Source organism: Pelodiscus sinensis, chromosome 1 (assembly GCF_052426305.1).
Source record: "Pelodiscus sinensis isolate ZL-2025 chromosome 1, ASM5242630v1, whole genome shotgun sequence".
In the NCBI taxonomy this organism is placed as follows: Eukaryota; Metazoa; Chordata; order Testudines; family Trionychidae; genus Pelodiscus; species Pelodiscus sinensis.
Window position 1 is genome coordinate 39,628,868 of NC_143052.1, and position 19,350 is coordinate 39,648,217.

At 42.7% G+C, this 19,350-nt stretch overlaps 1 protein-coding gene across 12 annotated transcripts in view; it reads right to left on the minus strand.

The window, feature by feature from the left end:
• The window catches only part of PLXNB2 (plexin B2), a 351,000-nt gene that overhangs the window by 129,051 nt on the left and 202,599 nt on the right, over window positions 1-19,350 (minus strand). Inside the window, exon 1 of one of the 12 annotated variants that reach the window (XM_075928325.2) lies at window positions 12,218-12,361. The exons of the other annotated variants lie outside the window; for them this stretch is intronic. The gene's annotated coding sequence lies outside the window, so the exon portion shown is untranslated. Of the gene's footprint in view, window positions 1-12,217; window positions 12,362-19,350 lie in introns of those variants that run through there. 12 annotated transcript variants of the gene reach the window in all.

Here is a 19,350-nt window from a genome sequence, read left to right on the forward strand (position 1 = left end):
TGGACTCTGATTACAATACTAATTCAGCTCATCTACAAACTGACCTCAGTTCTGACCTTGCACCCCAGTTTCCTATGTTCGGCTTCAATCACTGAGCCAACCAACAGGTTTGACTGCTTAGAATCAGAGACCGATACGCATTTAAACTTGTTTTATATTGGTCTAGTTTACACCTGTAATTTATACTGTCTTAATATCAGGCCTTTAGTTCAACCAATGCAAGTTTTGTATTTATAGATAAGCCTTCAGGCAGTTTAGCAATTAAAACAATACCACACATATATATTGTGCACATAGATTTACAGAGGATGATGTGACAAGAAGAACTGTCTTGAGAGACTGATCAGAATGGAAAACAAAACAATATCTATCCAAGAATTTCACATGAAATAGAATAGGCATAACAATTGTCTGTCTTGTGCACATATTAATTCACTGAAATAACTGATAGCACATGATAAAGAGAACAACACTGGTGGGACCTAACTAGTCCAGGCTACGTCTACACTGAGTTTTGCCACAAGAGCCTATGCAAATGAATTGTGGATTAGCATTTTCTCGTGCTTCATTTGCATACTCTCTTCCGATCCGTTTTTGCGCTAGGGGTTTTTTCGCAAAAACAAGCAGTGTGGAAGTTTCCTTTTTGCGCAAAAAACCCTTTTTGCGCAAGATCCTTATGCCTCAAAAAAGGAGATATACCGATCTTGTGCAAAAAGGGGTTTTTGTGCAAAAAGGAAACGTCCACACTGATTGTTTTTGCGCAAAAACCCCTAGCACAAAAACAGAGAGTGTATGCAAATGAAGCACAAGAAAATGCTAATCCACCCTTCATTTGCATAGGCTCTTGTGGCAAAACTCGTAGTGTAGACGTAGCCTCAGACCTTAATGAAGTGTGTGTCTGGCAGTGAATTTAAAGTATGCACATTCATTGTGCTTTGAGCCAAAAAACAGTGCTTTAAGATTAAATACCTTTGATATTTTGATTAAGGAAGTTATCAAAAGATCAAACCTAGGTCACCTTGCTCAATTTTTTCATTTTGTAAAATATGTTTACTTAGTACTGGAGAAGAGGAGTTAGTGGAAAAAAAGGTCAGATTGTTGCTTCTGTGCTTAAAAAAAAAATCAGGGAAAATCCAAAGAAGCTGAAAAGCTCAGTCACCGATTTCAACACAGGTCACTGTGTAAGGCCTGAGCACATCAGGAAAAAATGCAACAGGTCAATTAAGTGATTAAACAAATTCCTCCTCAACCTTTAAAAATAGCTCTGTACAGCGGGAATGTTGTTTGCTTATTTAAAACCGTTCCTTAGTTAGCAATCCTGTGCCTTGCTGGAAGGATATAAAAAAAAGTATAAAGCCAGTGCATAAATTCGAATGGCTAAATAGCAAGTCAACATGTCTTTTTGTATTAGATGGCTTTAAGTGTCATTTATGTGATCTAATCAAAACTTCACGTTATAAATATTAATAGGACATGCTGGAACACTGGGGTTACTTGCACAGCACATGTTGGTTGCAAGTGTTCCAGTGGGTATGCAAGAGGATTTTACTCAAGATACTGAATTTAATATTTTATCAGAATTTGTTTATATTAGCCTTCAATGGACAGTGAGAGAGTCACAAAACAAAGGTTTGGAACTGTCCCATCCAACCTTGCTTCCCAGAATCAGTACATATCACAGATGCCTGTGGCAGGCAGCTGGTCTTTAAGTTAGACAGACTTCTCTGAATTTTCACTGCAAGCCAATCATTTCTCCATTATACATTCCAGTGTATTATAATAACAGCTCTAATGACTTCCATAGTGGTCTTGTTAGTCTGATAATGATCAGCATTTTATTAATCACCCTTTGTTTATGCCTATTACTACGGCTATTTGATTTTGGACACATTTTTTTGCATGCCTCAGAGTGATTTACACAGAGTTACAAACTCTGATCTGCATAGACTGGGAATTGCTTAACCCTTTACTGTAATCAGTAAGGGTGAAACACAGCAGCCATTGTACTGGCACCAGGAACCTCTACAATGTCTTTTGGGACAGGACCCTCCTCCAATTAAATAAACCGAGCACTTTAGATCAGCAGAAGGCAATTACCAGTGCTGGCATTGGGCCAAATCACTGAAGCAAAATAAGATTCTTAGAAAAACACTATATGGGATCTTTAATGACTACAAGCACTCAGGAACTTTGTCTTTCATTTCATGCAAATAATGGCACCTCCAACAGTACCATGCTCCTTCACACACCCTGAGTGTGACTGCTGCATATTATTATGCACAATGCCTCACTTCCAAAGGAAGCTTGCAAATAAGTGGAGTTTTATTTTTCTCTCTTGCTCTCATTTCCTATATATTATACACACACACACCTATAGATATAATTTAATATCAAGAGTGGCACTCCAGAGGTACTGACTTTGGCATGTTCCTCATAATTTCCCCCAGTTCACCTGACCACCAGCAGGAAAGCAAACCCTACATTCAAATCCCTTATTTCTGGCGAAATTATCTGATTTTACTTCTCTGCCCTGTGGCTTCTCTGTTAGGGTCTGCCTTTATTTTAGGGAAAGAATGCAAGATGGATAGATCAGAAAATTAAACACTTCCACAAGCAAATTACTGCTATACACAAATTAGATGCAGCACCAGGGTCCTATCTCTTACATATACACACACCATTGTGACCTTGAGGCTGGGGAGTCTGTGATGGTTACTGGGGGAAAAGAGAAGCTGGATACCAGGCTGCTGATCAAAATTAGTTTAAGATATTTATTCTTTTTACACATTTTAAAGAATGGGTTAATTCTGCACAAAAAAAAAAAATTTCTGTTCCAAATATTTTAAAATTCTGCCAAGTGTTTATATTTTATTTGTGTCAGTAACACAATGTAATCATGGCAGTTTCAATTATTTTAAAACAACAAGTAGTTGCTTCCTTTCAAGAGAGGAATGCAAATGCAGCTGCATGAAACTGCGGATTTGAATTCCCGTGCTTCATTTGCCTAATCGCGTCGCATTTTTGAAATACCCTATTTCGAAAGAAAAAACTCAGTCTAGATGGGGTTATTTTGAAAAAACCCTTCTTTTGAAATAACCCTTAAACCTCATTTTGTAAAGAGTAAGGCGTTATTTCGAAAGAAGGTTTTTTTCCCCTCGAAATAACCACATGTAAACAGCATTTATCTCAAAATAGGGTATTTCGAAAAAGCGGCCAGCCGTGATTATGCAAATGAAGCATGGGAAATTCAAATCTGTGCTTCATTTGCAATTTCACTCAGCTGTATTTGCATTCCTCTCTTGAAAGAGGAATGCAATGTAGACATACCCTTTAGAGACTAACAAAAATATATAGAAATCATGAACTTTCATGGGTATGCATATGCCTATGGGTCTCTAAGGTGCCACAGGACTACTAGTTTTTTAAAGTTACAGACTAACATGGCTACCCCTCTCAGACTCATTTGGTAATTTATGTCAAAATACTTGTCAGCAAGTATATCTGTAACAAGGCAGACATCAAGTGATTTCCCCCAGGAGTAAAGAGCAAAAGAAACCCCTGCGTCCATATGGATCCTCACTGCAGGATTGAGGTGTAAGTTACCCTAAAATAGGAGAGATGGGGAGGAAGGCAGAGAAGAGATGAGTCCATTTAGAGAATGCATTAGCTTAGTGGGTCTATTCCCAGTCTCTTCCCTAATGGTATGTCTACACTGCATTCCTCTTCCCAGAGAGGAATGCAAATGCAGACAAGCGAATCTGCAAATGAAGTGGAGATTTGAATGTCCTGTGCTTCTTTTGCATAATCGCATCCGGCCGCTATTTCGAAATACCCTATTTCGAGATAAAAATGCCGTGTAGACGTGTTTATTTTGAAAGAAACCCCTTCTTTCAAAAATAACACTTACTTCTCAAAAAAAGAGATTTAACAGTTATTTCGAAAGAAGGGGTTTCTTTCAAAATAAGCTCATCTACACAGTGTTTTTCTTAAAACTCAAAATAGGGTATTTTGAAATAGTAGCCGGACGCGATTATGCAAATGAAGCATGGGAAATTCAAATCCGCGCTTCATTTGCAATTTCGCTTGTCTGCATTTGCATTCCTCTCTCGAAAGAGGAACGCAGTGTAGACATACCCTCGGAGAGGTGCAGGTGCTTCCTGCTTCTCTGAAGGGGAACTGACTCCAGGACCCATTTAGCTATTCCTAGTAAGGATGTTAAAGACCAGTCAACTAGTGGAAGAGTTTCATAGAGGCTGCAAAGGGCAGGGAGAGGTACTTCAAAAAGGCAGCACCGCTACTTTGAAACCTCAAGGTGGCAGCTGCACTGCGTATGCGCAATTCAGAAAGGGCAGCTGCCGTTAAGCCCGTGGCATTTCCCCAGGATTGGGGAACAGCTGGGGAGTCCCCAACTGAGCCCAGGCTCCCCTGCCTCCCCTCTGAATCGCACGGAAGCGGCAGTTTCAAAGGCGCAGCCGCCGCACAGCTGATCAGCTGTGTGGCCGCTGCCCCTTTGAAACTGCTGCCTCCACATGATTCAAAGGGGCAGGGAAGCCCATAACATGGAGCTCCCACTGTGGACTCTTGTGCATTTCAAAGACTTCCCACTGGCCCCAGGCTGTATGCCGAGTTCTCCGTTCCTCCTTTGAAATGTACAAGAGCTCTTGAGGCTCTTGTACGTTTCAAAGGTGGATGAGGACGTGCCTATCGACTAATTGATTAACCACTAGTTAACAGCCTTAGTTCCTAGCCACCATGACCCACCTAAATGCTGCCCCGGCCAAGGCTTCCTCAATTTCCCTACAGTGGCTTGTGTGAACCCCACACCTCTGCAGGGTGAATGCAGCAACAAGGACAAGAAGCGCACACTAGGACTGCCTACCAGTGGGGAGCACAAGCCATTGGCTACTCAGAAAGCAGGTGTGCGTGAAATCACCCTGCTGGACCCTTCCCTTTAAAACATGGACATAGCAGCAAAGCTGTACCTAACTTGACACAGTGTAAGTGCCAGGCCTGCTCCAGTAACACACAAGGGCTCTGCCCCTCTGTGCTGGGGACACCATGCTATCGAGTGAAAAGGATAAAACACACATATCCACTCCCACACCCCTCACAAGGTGGTGATTTACATCTCTCCCAATGCCCGAACTGACACTCACTGCAGAGCAGGGGCATGTGACCCTCCCTCCACCGCCAGCTTCCCTGTCAGAATCTAATATTCTGCAGGGAAACAAAAAATCTGCAGGGGACATGAATTCTGCACTTACATACTGGTGCAAAAATCCCCCAGGAATAACAATCTTATGTTCCTTTTGTCTACTAATTTCATTTTAATATTCACTAACTTGTACTTAGTGTCTACGTTCTACAATAAGATGTACACTATTGCACTGCACCATAAAAATCAGCATACCAGATTTTCACTGACCTTCTACTGTACTACAAACTGTAAATCGAGACATTGCCATTTGGTTAGTTTCTCAAAGAAAGAAAACTGCCTGTAAAATACCAATAGCTTTTGCAACACCTTGTTTTCCAAGGAATCCTGGAATCAAAATATAGTCTCCACCCTGGCTAGTAAGCAAGATCAAAGAGAGGGTGACGTAGCTTGAGACAACTATGAGAGTCAGAGGTGCTTAACATACCAGGAATAATAAACAACTGGTAAATACAATCCTGGCTGAAGAGTTTATAGTATAATTCAACTTGTTCTTAATTATTTCTGTTAACTATTAGTTGGCATTAGCCTTTGTTAAAAGTGAAGCATCCACTTTATTTAATGACAACACAGCACTGCTGTCAAATTAAATTATTACAAATTCCTACTCTAAAATTATTTAAACTTTTTTCCCCATTAAATGTGTATTAAGACAGGGTTTTATTAAAATGAAGACTCCCTTCTCAAACTAGTCAACAGCTCTTCCCTCGACTTTTAACCTTGAAAAATATGCAGGATTTTAAAAAAAATTATTCAAACTTTATACTGGTATCCGATCACAGAATTCTAATCCTAATTAAACACCGATACCAAAATAATCTTATCTGTTAAAGGTTTACTAATAGTACACTAGTTTCCACATGGGACCCTGGTAATTGACTGGCTGCATAGAGTTTGACATTTTCTATCGCTGCTGTGTGGAAATGAAGCAGAATTACTGAATAATTATTTTTAAGTATGTGACTGTGGTACCATAAAAACCCCATGAGTAAGACCAATTTGAGTAGGGGAGGAAAAGCTTCCACTTGATTCCCGCCTCCCCTCCAGCTGGATATCCATTCCCTGCTGCTTCCATATTTTTCATTAAGTTTAAAAGGGTTGCCTACTGCATTATCCTTTTCAGAGCATGGATTTTAGAAACTACAGAAGGAAATATTGAATTCCACAGCGAGGCCAAAAAAACCAAAACCAAAACCAACAACCAACCAACCAAAATAAAAAGCAGTGATTTTTTTGAATAGTGTGTAACGTAGAAATTCACTATTTATAATTCTGTTCAAACTCAAGTTATCCCTAGGCAGTGAGTTAGGGCAGTGACTGTATACCATAGGCAAATTTATAACCACCAGTTTTAGATATTAAATATCTATTTTATTCTCAGCCAGGAGACCAGGCCTATCACCTATTCTTCCCAAAAGGCTTCATAGGAACTTTAGCCCTTTCCTCTGCAAAGTCACCAGGTATGGATAGATAAAACAGCCATTTAGTATTCCAACAAAGATAGAGTTTTGTAGGTCTCGGTAGTGGGAATGAGACCGAGTCCTAAAAACTCTTATCCTCTGGTCCAGAAGAAAAGAAAGAAAAAGCTCACTACTTCCATCATACTTCTTATTCCAGCAACCATACATACTTCACAGGTAGAGTCAACATGCTGAATTTCTATTGTGACTTGTCTCTGGCCATTTCCTTTCTGAGTAGATATACATTAATAGCCATTACAAATGTTCTAAATTTTAAACCGTTTAGTTATTCTGAACATAGCGAAGGAAGCTAACATGTGCTCCATTACATTAAGTGAATGGTTAATTAATGCTGAAACTTAGAGTTACAATAGGAAGTCAGAACTCCTTAAGGACTTAACTATTTCTCTGCTCCAATGTCACAATCCAAAAAGAACTCACAGGGGTAGCCATGATAGTCTGTAACTTTAAAACCAATGAGCAGTCCTGAGGAACCTGAGAGGCTTCACTTTCAGTGATGCATTTTCATAGATTCCAATGCCAAGAGAGATCATTATAGTCCTCTAGTCTGACCTCCTGTATAACACAAGCCAGAGAACTTTCCCAACATAATTTACAGAGTATCTTTTAATTAAAAAAAACCAAACAAACACCATCCAATCTTGCTTTTAAAATAGTCAGTGGTAGAAAAGCCATCACGACCCTTGATAAATGATTCCAATGGATAATTTCCCTCATTGTTAAAAATTTACACCTGATATTCAGTCTGAGGTCTACAGATATTCAAACATCAGTTGTTTTATTTCAATAAATTTTTGATGAAATATCCCTTTATGGAGAAATGCACGTTTATTTATTTACATCTTAGGATACATTATTTCAACATGCAGACACAAAGCCTACTGTACTGAAATAATAAAACAATCTCCCTGTGCTGGAATATTTTTCTCTCTCTCAAATCAACAGAATAAAACTCCAAAGTTCACTTTCCCACCACCTGGCTTCTTTAAGGTTCGCCTGGTTCTTCTTTAAAGATGACTGGGAAATAGCACTAATGCAAGCGCTCACTCTTAAATGTGATATCAACCTATGTGGTCAAATTTTATTGCCAACAAATTAAGTTTTTCCATCATAGCAATCTTTTCCTTGTCAACAGCTTTCACGATATTCTGTGAAAATGAGGAATGCTTGGAGACAACAAAGACACTAATGTTAAAATGATGTGGAATAAGAACAGAGAGATCACTTTATTCAGAAGAGAGTCACAGCAGCATACCATGAAAATGCTAGATGCTGCTGCTGTATATCACTGAGCAATAACAGCAGAGGGCCTCAAAAATTACATGCAAAAGATTTTAATGTGCAAGATACATTTAGCTCCCTCGTTTACCTTCCCCCCTCCCGACCTCCATTAGTCCGAGGAGTTCACAAATCATCAGAGCTCACAGGGATAACAGAAATGAAGCTTCAAGTCTGCAGCATGCATTTTTCTAAACGTTGCCATGGTGACCCACAGAATGCTGATCCCCAGAGAGATCAATGCAATATTCTGAAGGAACCAGAACAAGACAAAGAAATGACACCCCCTGCAAAAGGAAACAGGAAACAAATATTTCTGAAAGCATGGGTATAAAGGAATTAGAACTGAGTGTTAAGGGTGTTTGCATGAAATAGGTTCAGCCTTCATATTTTCAACTTTAGAGCAGTATGATCTAGTGTACTAAGCACAAACCTGGGGAGGCTAAGAATTTCTGAGTTATAACCCCTGATTCCTTTATTTTCTACTGCTTAGCCTAGGAAAAATCACTTAACCTCTGTGTGCTTCAGTCTTCCCATCTGGGAAATACCTATGGGTATAGCAAGGATAATTAATACCTATATATTTCTATATACTTGTAATACTGTAGCATACTATTAAATGTAGTTAGGCTAAAGTTTGACACATTTTTACTTTAACAGAATTGATTTCACATCATACAAAAAAATAAACAGAGAAGTCAATGTATTCATGGCCAATTGAAATTCTCACCAAGTATCTAACTGAATCAGTTGAGCCCTGAGGCAGTTATACTCTCTTAATGCATTTCTGAGGAAATCAAGGGAATTAAATAGCTGTCTCTATGTAAAAGTAACAAAGTTCCAAGGAAGGGGCAGTCCCAATATGCTTTCTAGAAAAACGATGGGGTGCCTTCTTTTAACATACTACTTTTTCACAGTGACCATATCAATCATCAGTCTTACATGACACCCATACTTCAGTTTCCAGGCTTGGACTATGTCAGATATGACACAGCCTACAAACACTAAAGAAGATTCAATCAATATTTTCTCTATCAGGCAGCACATTTCAGCCAGAATTTATTATCAGCCACTGGCAGATGCTTTTGCACACCACAGAGCTCTAAGATCGGTTTATGTTCATAGTTTATGTTCCTACACTCAAATATCAACTTGCATAGTCCCTTTGCCCAAAATAAATAGAATGTGACCACATATTCCATTCCTATTTAGATTACTATTGCTGTGTGTTATGATAATCCTTAAGGCATTTCATAACTCCTGATCTCTCTGCCACCACCTACTAGCCCTCATACAAATCCAGTCTATTAGTGCAGATGACTTTCTTAATCCTAATCTAATATATATTCAGTCAGGAAAAATCTGTCTCCCACCAAATCTTCTCACGTTGATAAGGTACTAAAAATGTTGACAGACCTGTTCCTTTCCCAGTTTACCAACAGAACTTTACCCTTTCATGTAATTAGTCACTGCATGACTGCAGTCAACACTTTGTTTAATGTTACCTTTGTACTTTGCCCTGAGACTAATGAAGTAATCAGAGAGAATGTTCAAAAATAAACCCCCATTCTTATTTGATACAAAAATTCTTACTGCTCTATTAACAACAGAGACAAATGAAGAGGCAGAAAAGCTATCCCTGACTAATTTTTTCAAATGAAACCTTCAATGTGTCATTTATAGTCTCTACAAATGGCCTTTAGCAACTTGTGGACAATGGGGTTCATCACATTTGCACTGTTCCAAACATGCACGGCTTACCAAAAACGTATTTGTTAAATGTATATCTACCTTAGGGATGTGAAGATACCCAGAAGCAGCACCCACCCACGACCACCTGCTGCTGGAACTCTCTATCCTTTCCACCTGCAGCTTACACCTGCAGCAGGCAAGGACTGCTCCAGCTGGGCTGGAACACCTGTCCTTCCCCATTGTTTCCCCTTTAATAGATTAACTGGTTAAACACTATGTTTTTAACCAATTAAATGGGATTTCACATCCTTCATCTACATGCTGCTTAACAGTATAGCTAGTATTCTTTGCTGAGAAGTCTTGTAACAGTGTAAATTCATCTCCTAGAGTGTTGATACATCTCAGATTCACAGACCTTTGATAAACTTCCCTTATGTTCTTTAGGTGATCAATTCTTTATAACATCATTGTTCCAAATGTATGAGAATTTAGTACAGGCTGAACCTTTCTAGTCCAGCACTCCGGTTTGAGAACATCCATGGTTCGGAATGATTTTGGTTAGCCAGATATCCACTTACCATGGACGTGACCAAGTTTCCTGCAGTCCCATAAAATTTGTTTACAGCCACCAGTCCTGGCTCTCAGTGTTCTGTGTCGTGATTTAGCTCAAATTTACCCCAAATGTCTTCTAGGAGCTTAGTAAGCAGTGGAAGTGTTGATAATGCTGCTACACAATATTGACCTCCCCTGGTTCAGCAAATTCTCTAGTTTGGCACCAGTCAGGTCTCAAGAGTGTCCAACTAGAAAGGTTCAACATGTAATAGAATTTCTCAAGCTTGCCAGCTAAGCTGCTCCTTCTCAGCAGGAATGTCTTTAAAAATCTAGAGAAGAAACAATGAGTCCTTCCTTTGTGATTTCAAGCCTCTGTTAATTTCTCATTTTCCCTCTCCAAGATCACTAAAAGATTATCCTGTACCTCCAGGGACTGACTGCTGCTAATCACCCTTATGGTTTGATAGACAGCAGGATCCTTAACAGTTCTCAGCATGGTGTCATCTCCTGGACAGCATCTGACCAAAGAGCTGAACTGGGACAATTGTGTTTCTCATCCCTTGAAGATAGATGTCCTTACTCCTATTACATCTGCCAGAAATGGCACACAGTAATGTCTTCCTCCATTATGCTAAAAAGCAGCTTTCCCTTGCAATTCCCTGTAGAGAGAGACTGTGTGGATCCACTGAAGAGGATAGCAGTAGCCCCTTACAACTGATTTTTTGTGGGTTGTACTCCTCAAGATCTAACACGGTTATGTTTAAAACAAAGCTAACAGTCAAGAAAGAACGTGACTTCAGCCAAATCACTCTGTCTACTACCACTAGCCGTAAGTGCCATAAACACCACAAGTGAATTAGCAGGCCAGGTTTGCTGAGCTGGTTACTCTACATGAGCCGTAACAGCCCACTGCTCTTTAAATAGAACTTCCTAAAAATATGGGGACCCTCTCTACGTATTGTGCATGTGCATTACAAGATTTTTACAAGTGGGTCTCTTCCAGAACTGGAGTGCTCCAGTTCTATGTCATCACCATTCTTGACTTCCTTTTAATTCATGCTGGCTTGACCCCGTATTTATTGCCGTTTTGGTCTTTATAGGTCTTTAATGAGAGCCCTATGAAAATAATTGATTGTGGTAGAAATAATTTAATGGCATTTACCTCTTGATCCCTTCAAGGAAGGTATTTCATTTATTAATAATAAAAATAAAGTGTGACAGCTCTCTATCAAAAACAAGCCAGAAAAATTTCTGACCATTGCTGGCAGCTGCATTTAACAGCTCCATTTAGTCTTCATTCAGATATGTAAAATAATCTTTCACCCATCATGTAAACAGTATTGTCTTGTACAAAAGCATTTGGTAATCTAATTTACAGAGAACCGTCACACATTGTCACAATTTTAACAAAATTTGCACTTATGACTTCAATTTGTACTAATTTACATCTCTTAAAAGCTTACACATTTTCCAGTGCTGGAGAGGGATACAAAGCAAAAATGAAGATCTTAGAAAAATATAACAACCGTACTGTAACAGCTCCATGATCTGATGTGTATCCTAAGGATACAAAAAAAAACAGCAAAAAAAAAAAAAAAAAAAAATGTGGTAGAGTACAGTTGTGTCTTTTCAATGAACCATGTATCAAAGCTAAATAAGATACTTGTAAGAAGATTCTGTATCCCTTGTGTCCCTACAGGTACTGAGCCCTCTCTATGACCACTGTGGCTTTCACCAGCTGTTTAGCAGACTCCAGAAGAATGTAACAGTCTGCCACATGCCTATGCTAAATTACCCTTGCTTTCCATTACATTCTCAAAAGGTCAGAGTTTTGTTTCTTCAAGTGAGTCAGGTAGCAACTTGCCTAGCTAGCACCAGCTTATATGTGCTTTTACTAAAAATGAGAGCAAACGATAAAATAAATATACTTGAAACACCTCCATGCATACCATTGCTAGAATGACACTGCAATTCATGGTACAGAAAGTGAGATGGGTACCTGAATTTAGAGCAAAAGTGCAGTCTCTCATACTTGTCAGAAAAATCAGCCAAGGGTCACGTTCATCCATTATATACCCCTTTCATGGGGAGATGGCTACCTTGGCACAGGATGGTTATTGCTCTCTATATAAAAAAAAGTTCCCTGTGGGATAAGAGAGACATCATCGCATCACTCTGCATCCTGCCTGCCTTCTCCCTTCCTCCCCCTGCTTTCCCCAGTGCTCGGAGTGGGGGCTGTCATGTCCCAGTCTCTCTCCTTCCTTCTCAGTGCTGGTGGGGAGCCAGGGCTATGTGCCTCAGCCGGAGGAAGAGAGAGGAGGCTGGTGATGCCTTGGCCTGGTCCCCTTGCTCCCCAGCCCTCTCCCCGCTGGTGACCGGGAGAAAAGAGCTGGGACTGGTGTGGCCTTGGCCCTCGTTGGTGGCCGTGTGGGGGGGTGGAGGAGAAGAGGGTACAAACAGATCTGATGTAGCCTTCACCCTCCCCGGCAGCTGGGGTAGGAGTGGGGGAGAGCCAAGAATGGCACAGCCTCGTCCCTGCCTGATCAGCAGGGGAGTGAGAGAGGAGAGCCAGGGTTGGGCTAGCCTCGGCCTGGGGAGGGGGCACAGCAGGCCAGGGCTGCTATGCTTCAGCTTGGCCCTCCCCTGCGGCGGGGGGAGAGCTAGGGCAATCTACCCCTAGAATGAGGAGGAGTTGGTGAGCGTAGCGAGCAGGGAGCGCAGCCTCTTAGTTCACTTATAACAGTGAGATAACACATCTCGTTTCTGACATTTGTTTCTTATATTATGCCACATACACACATGGACATTAGGAAATATTCTATAAAGTGTCAGTCTCTCACTCCCAGTTTATGCCACCTACTTGTTTTCTCCTGCCTGCTATTTGGCACCTATTAAAATACAGATTTCCATTAGAGTATCTAGTGCAGAGGCAAATTTTTGATGGGGGGCACTCCAAGATTTTGTTAAGTGGTCAAGGGCCACACTTTTCTATGGAGGGGGTGCAGGGTATGGGATGGAGGTGGGGTGCAGAAAGGAGCTCAGAGCTGAGGACTGGAGTGTAGGAGCAGGCGTGGAGTCTGGAGGGGGCATTTTGGGTGAAGGAGAGGGTTGTGACCTGAGACACGGGATTAGAGTGCACGGTAGGAGAGGTAGGGTTGCAGGAGAGAATTCTGGCTTGGGGGAGGAATGTAAGAGGGGGTGCAAGGAGGGAGTGGGATTCCAGAGGCACGCTCTGGCAGGAGTACTGTGTCAACCTTCCCTTCTCCTCTGCCAGGAGCATGCACCTGGGAGCCACCAGATGTTTTCAACAGGCAGGGGCTGCAGCAGTTAGAGAACCTGCCTTGGAGTCTCGGCAGAGGGAGAGGGGGAGGCTCGTGGGCCAGATCAAAAGGCTTGGTAGACCATATCTCACCTACACTAGCTTTTTTTTGTTTCTACTGGTGGTGAATATTCCCTCATACCTGAGTGCACATAAAAATTTATTCCTCACATGGGTGGAAAAAAATTCACATATTGAAGGAAAAGATTAGTGGACACAGTGCTCAAATACTAAATATCTACTTGGGAAACAAATACAACCCCTGTAATACTGAAGCCAACAATAACTGCAGCAGCCAAAGTCAATGTCAGACATTGATGCCATCTGTCACAATTATACTAGCTAATATTTTTAGTCAGTTCAAGGTAAGCAAGTGTAACCCCCAAGGAGATTACTTAGATTCCCAGGCCTTGTCTGCTGGCAGCTCAGGGAGAGGTACTCTGAGTTTGCCTTGGCTCCCCCTCCCTACTAGCGCCAGTCGCTGCCCAGCAACCCGTAGGGAGTGAGATGCCCCTCCCAGGGGGAAGGAGAGACCATTGTTGAGGGGAGTCTGGAGCCAGCAGGGCAAGGGGAGACTGTGTGGGAGCTAGTAAGCCCCAGGCCTGCATGCAGGGTTCCCCCTGAGAACTAGCCTCTAGGGACCCTGAAGGCAGGATCCCTCACAGCTGGGTTTTATGTCTCCAATGCTGATTCCCAGTTTGTGGAGTTTTCTGGGAGGCTTCCCCAGCCAGGTTGAGTTGGCTCTCCAGCTCCCTGGGTGAGAGGAGTCACGGCATGGTCAGCTCAGCTCTAGCAGCAAGTTCAGGGCTGCTGCCTGCTGTGTGTGTGTCTGAATGCTGGGCTAGGAGGTTATAGTTGAAATTTGGTGCAGTTGTGTGGCCTGCACCTTGAGCCCTGCACCCCTTTGCGGTGAGGGGAAATTCTGGGACAGAAGCAGCCTGATTCCTGGCTGAAGAGGATCCCTGCCAGAAGAGAGCAGCCCCTCTGCAGTGACTGAGTCATCTCTCAACCTGAGGCTCATTCGTGGAGTGTGTGGCTACGTCTACACTGGCCCCTTTTCCGAAAGGGGCATGTTAATTTTACAGGTCGTAATAGGGAAATCCGCGGGGGATTTAAATATCCCCCGCGGCATTTAAATAAAAATGTTCGCCGCTTTTTTCCGGCTTTTAGAAAAGAGCGTCTACACTGGCCCCGATCCTCCGGAAAAAAAGCCCTTTTCCGGAGGATCTTATTCCTACTTCGAAGTAGGAATAAGATCCTCCGGAAAAGGGCGCTTTTTCCGGAGGATCGGGGCCAGTGTAGACGCTCTTTTCCGGCTTTTCCAAAAGCCGGAAAAAAGCGGCGGACATTTTTATTTAAATGCCGCGGGGGATATTTAAATCCCCCGCGGATTTCCCTATTACGACCTATAAAATTAACATGCCCCTTTCGGAAAAGGGGCCAGTGTAGACGTAGCCTGTGAGTGCACCAATTTTTAGTTAGTAAGTCAGGGAATTTGTTTGGGGATTTTATTACCTGCTGCATATTAAAACTATGGAGGGATTTACTGCCTTCTCCCATTTGTGAGTCCTTTGGGCTGTACTGGACCTAGTCAGCCCCACGGCTAAACCACTGCAGAGAAGGATTTTGTGGTCAACAGTCATCAAGGGCCCCAACAAAGTACACGTACCAACGGGACACTGATCTTACAGTTGCTGGGCACCGGTGACCCTAAAAATAGTATTTTATTCTTTTCTGTTATATTTGTCTCCTGTTTAATATAACTGTGTTTATTATAGTGTATGTGTTTGTGCTATTTTCTGGGAGTCTCCAACTATCTGTCAGATAGGTGGGGATTACCCTGGGCTAGAATTTTCCTCCCAAGCTGCCCTGGTGACTCTGCCAGGAAAGAGTGAGGGGGGTGGAGGCACCGCCAAATAAATCAATCAATCAGAAAGAATAAAATTGAGTGGATGGCGGGATCCAGAAGAACCCAGACCTATCCATCCAAACCTTTAAAGAAGGAGATTGGCTTTAAAGAAGGTAACCAGGTGGAGAGGGGGCGCTACACAAGTATAAATACATTAGGCCTGATTTGAATTAGTTGGAACAAGGGCTGCAAACTGCCCACGGTGGCAATGAATCAGCACATTCCTTGGTTGTTCTGAACCCACATCTTCACAAGTTAGCTTTGGCCAGATGTAGGCCCTGAAGCAAGTTTTAAATGACTTGGTTCCATTGTAGACTCCGTGTGGTTGTCTTTCTATCTCCAGGCACTCTGTGATGAAATTGAAGACAGAGCAGAGAGAGTCAATCAACCCCCCCCCCCCCCGAAAAATACAAAAAACTAGCATCGCCCCTTTAAGACGTTTGGGGTTTTTTATGGGGGCCCCCTTGTTTTCTTACTCTGTGTCAGAAGAGAGCTACCCTGTGGAACCAGGTTGGGGGGGGGGGGGGGAGAAGAGAGAAGGAGTGCGGTTGCTGAGTGTGTGTAGGGTTGCTAGGTGTCTGGTATTTTCGCCTCCTGGCAGGGAAAAAACAATCAGAAAATACCTGACGTTTCAGGTGTCTGGTATTTTCTGATTTTTTTTAAACCGGACAGCAAGCAAAAATACCAGACTGTCCATCCGGGTCAATACTGGACACCTAGCAACCCTAACCAGAAGTTAGGGGTCTATTACAGGAGTGAGTGGGTGAAGTTGTGTGACCTGTAATGTACAGGTGTTCAGGCTAGAATCTTCTAGATGATCGTGATGGTCCTGTCAGATCTAAATGTCTATGAGCTTCCCTCCAGCTAATGGTTTTCAGAAAGGATATTATTTCTTCTTTTTGACATTAACGATATTAAATAGTTCTGTTTACTACAATGAAAATACTTAAATTTGAGGGCAGCTGATCAATAATCATTGAGAGAAGGTAGCTAGATACAACTGCATCAGTGGCGAGGAACAACGTTCACAAAATCTGATCAATAAAGGACTCTATCCATTCTCAGTTTAGTGACTCCCCCTCCTCCCCGCTTTATGAAAACTAGTTTATGAATATGAATAACTTTGTCACTTTAGACAAAATGTACCATGAGACATTTATTAAAGTTACAATCTGCTGAATATGTAGATTCTATTTCTGTTCATGTGTATTATTTTTGTATGTAAAATTAGAAAAATGAAATGTGAACCTGTTCGAAAATCTAGATGTGCTAATTAGAGACATTAGTGGTACTCCAGAAACATAATGACACAACTCAAACCAACCACCTGTGAATAGTCCTGTTTTTCCCATTAGCCTGGACTGTGATTGGTCCTGCCAGGTCATGTGGCCAGGTCACCTCATGCTGGAACTCATTTTGGATCTTGCATTTTTCCATGCAAGGAGAGAAAAGTTTGAACTGAACACAAAGAATTCCCATCTTGGGCAAAGCATACGGAAAGGTGGGAAACTGGAAACCCAGCAATATGGCCAGTTGCCCCTACCACCCAAAATGTTTGCTGGAAACATCTAAGACTGAACGGGAGAAGGATCAGGCCCAAGCAAGTAGGTTGCCTAGCTTTTGAAAAAAAAATGATAAAACTACTGAGAGGGTAAGAATCTGCATGCAAAAAAAAATAAAAATTGTGTAATAGGCTTGGCAGGCATGTTTTGTTTTATATTTTGCTTAGTAACTTAATTTGATCTGTCTCTTTTCATTTGCAATCACTTATATCTGACTTGTTATACCTCATAAAAACACTTTTGTTTATTATCAATCCCAGTAAATAATTGTCACGGGGAAGGGGGGAGGTGGGGAGGAGAGAATGTGCTTTCTCTGTGTAAGACTTTTATACAGAGTAAGATCTATTTGAGGGTTTAGTTTCTTTTTGAGGGCTTTACTCTTGGGTGCTGGCAAATACCCATAGCTGAGCCCTCACAGAGCTGAGCTGGTTCAGTCTGTGTTGCTCTGCTGAGAGAGATCAGAGCTTCTGTCCCAGCAGGACAGGTTGCTGGTGCCCCAGAAGGCAGGTGGATGGTCCCAATGGTATGATCAGCACACCAAGTGACAGCTGCAAGGGGAATTTCTGTGATCCAACCCATTACAGTTAGGAATTTGCTACTATGAATCATCAGGGTCTGAATAAGAGTGCAACTATAAAACTGCAATTGTTGCAGCATGCAGCTGTAGCACATAGGGAGGACAAAAATCAAAGTTTCTTAAAAATTGAAATTAAATACATGTTCTTTTGAAAACAAACATTAATTTTAATTAGAAATTGACAACCATTATTAAGCCCTACACTTCTTATAATCTCTTAAAAATCATTTAAATTCAATACTAGAAATATTAAAGCAGTACATATTTGCTGGCAAGCTTTAAGGAAAGTCTAACCAATGAACTGGATGTATCTCAGAGAGACATCCAGCCTGACTTAACTAGCATCATTAACACTGGTCCTACAATTGACAGGTAACTGCTTTTGCTGTTGTATATACTTTGGCTTATGTAATTTCCACTCCAACTCATTTCATGAAGTGGGTTTTACCGGATAGAGGGCGCAAAAACCGGACAGTCCTGGCAACCCTACTGAGGAAACAGCATTGTGAAGGTGCACTGTCTAGAGGCTTTCCCTGCACTCCCATTGTCCAGAATCCATGTCATGAATGGAACTGGCGTGGTACCCAAAGACCAGCAAGAGCCCCTCAGCCCCTCCAACCCTCTCCTGCCCCCTCCCCCTTGGCCAGACACCCTGCCCCCAGCCTGCTCCTGACCTGCTACCCCTGGCCAAACACCCTGCCTCCCTTTCTCTCAGCCAGACACCCTGCCCTCAGCCCACTCCTCAGGCTGGGGGTAAAGCCAGACCTGGCGCAGCTTGGGCCCAGCCCCTCTCAGCATCTGGGGGGGGGGGCCCTCCCTGGCATGGCTTTGGCCTACCCCAACTCCTCCGGTGGCCAGAAGGAGAGCCGGGCACCACTTTGCCCTAGCTCCCCTCGGTGAGAGCCGGGGGGAGTGAAGGCATGGGGGTGGGGAGAATGCCAAGCGCTGGAGCTAGGAGAGGCCAGGGGCACCAAGAGCCAGGGCAGCCTCAGGGCTGGTGCGACTTCAAGGTTGGGCCCTCCCTGGCCACTGGGGGTGAGAGGTGGGGGCGCTGGGGCAGCCTTGGACGCTCCCTGGCAGCAAGGCCGGGGGAGGGAAAGAACCTTGGCCTGACCTCTCCCAGTAGTCGGGGGAGCGTGCGGCTTTGGCCTGGACCCTCCTGGCAGCCAGGGCAACAGACCAGTCTGAGTGGTCTTGGCTCAGCTCCCCCTCCCAGTGGCTGGGGGGGGGGGGGGGGGGAGAAGAGGCACCCAAGAACCAGGGCCAGATGGGGGGCCTGAGAGCCAGGGCTGTTTGTGGGGCAGCCTTGGGACTGGGTCCTCCCGGGTGCACAGGGAAAGAGCCGGAGACGGGTGGCCTCACACCCAGGTCATCCCCAGCTGAGAGGGGGTTTGGTGACTGTATCAAGTAGACGGGTGCAGCCCCCTAGTTGCAATAAACTGAAGTCACTTTCTAATTGCTTGGAACCAAACTAAACACTTTTTAAAGTGCTAAAGCAACTTTTGAGAGCAGATGTTTCTTTTGCAGGTGAAGAGAATTTTTTCTTCACTTCAGTTTATTCATCTACTTGAGGTCAATGACTAGTTCATTCAAAGTTAAAAACAAATCAGAAGCTGAAAGCAGGAAAGCTTGCTCTCTTCCAATCTATTAATAAAAACCAAGTGTGAGAAGATAAGTTCTAGTCATTCTAAAATTCTGAAGCACATGGTTAGAAGAAACAACCACTTAAAATCACTAACTACTAGTACTGCTCAATACAAAGTTT